This window comes from Limulus polyphemus, unplaced genomic scaffold (genome assembly GCF_000517525.1).
Source record: "Limulus polyphemus unplaced genomic scaffold, Limulus_polyphemus-2.1.2 Scaffold10359, whole genome shotgun sequence".
Taxonomy (NCBI): domain Eukaryota; kingdom Metazoa; phylum Arthropoda; class Merostomata; order Xiphosura; family Limulidae; genus Limulus; species Limulus polyphemus.
Genome location: NW_013675969.1, coordinates 13,899 through 14,406, shown reverse-complemented (window position 1 = coordinate 14,406; position 508 = coordinate 13,899).

Genomic DNA, 508 nt, shown 5'->3' with positions numbered 1-508 from the left:
TTGATTCTTTACATTTGTGTAGTGCAGTTAGCGTCATTTTTAATGTGGTCTACAAGTACCACAGTATTTAAGCTCGTAGAAACGTTAAATGAAGAAATAAACTTTTTTTTATCGTTACGTGAACTTAATGTTGAATTATTTACACCAAATAATTTAAAACAGCCTTCTAACGAAAGAACGACGTTACAGCAATAGTGTTATAATATAAGTTATGTTTTCAATGTTATAATTTAATTGTTTGCTGTAAAATAAATATTGTTGGGTCAGCGAGGTCACGTGACTAGTGTCACGCCACGTTTCAAGAACTATCCCGTTCCTTCGGGAGTGCTCTAGCATTTACTAGATTGGGGGGTGGTCAGGTATATATAAGATGGTCACGGCGTGACGTGATAAGGTGTATGTAGGTAATGAGTAATTGAACTGCATTCAGAGAGAGACGTATTGTTGAAGTAGAGCTCGTGAGACGTGAACTATAGTTTGTTATAGCGCGACTGTTGAAGTTGAGTGC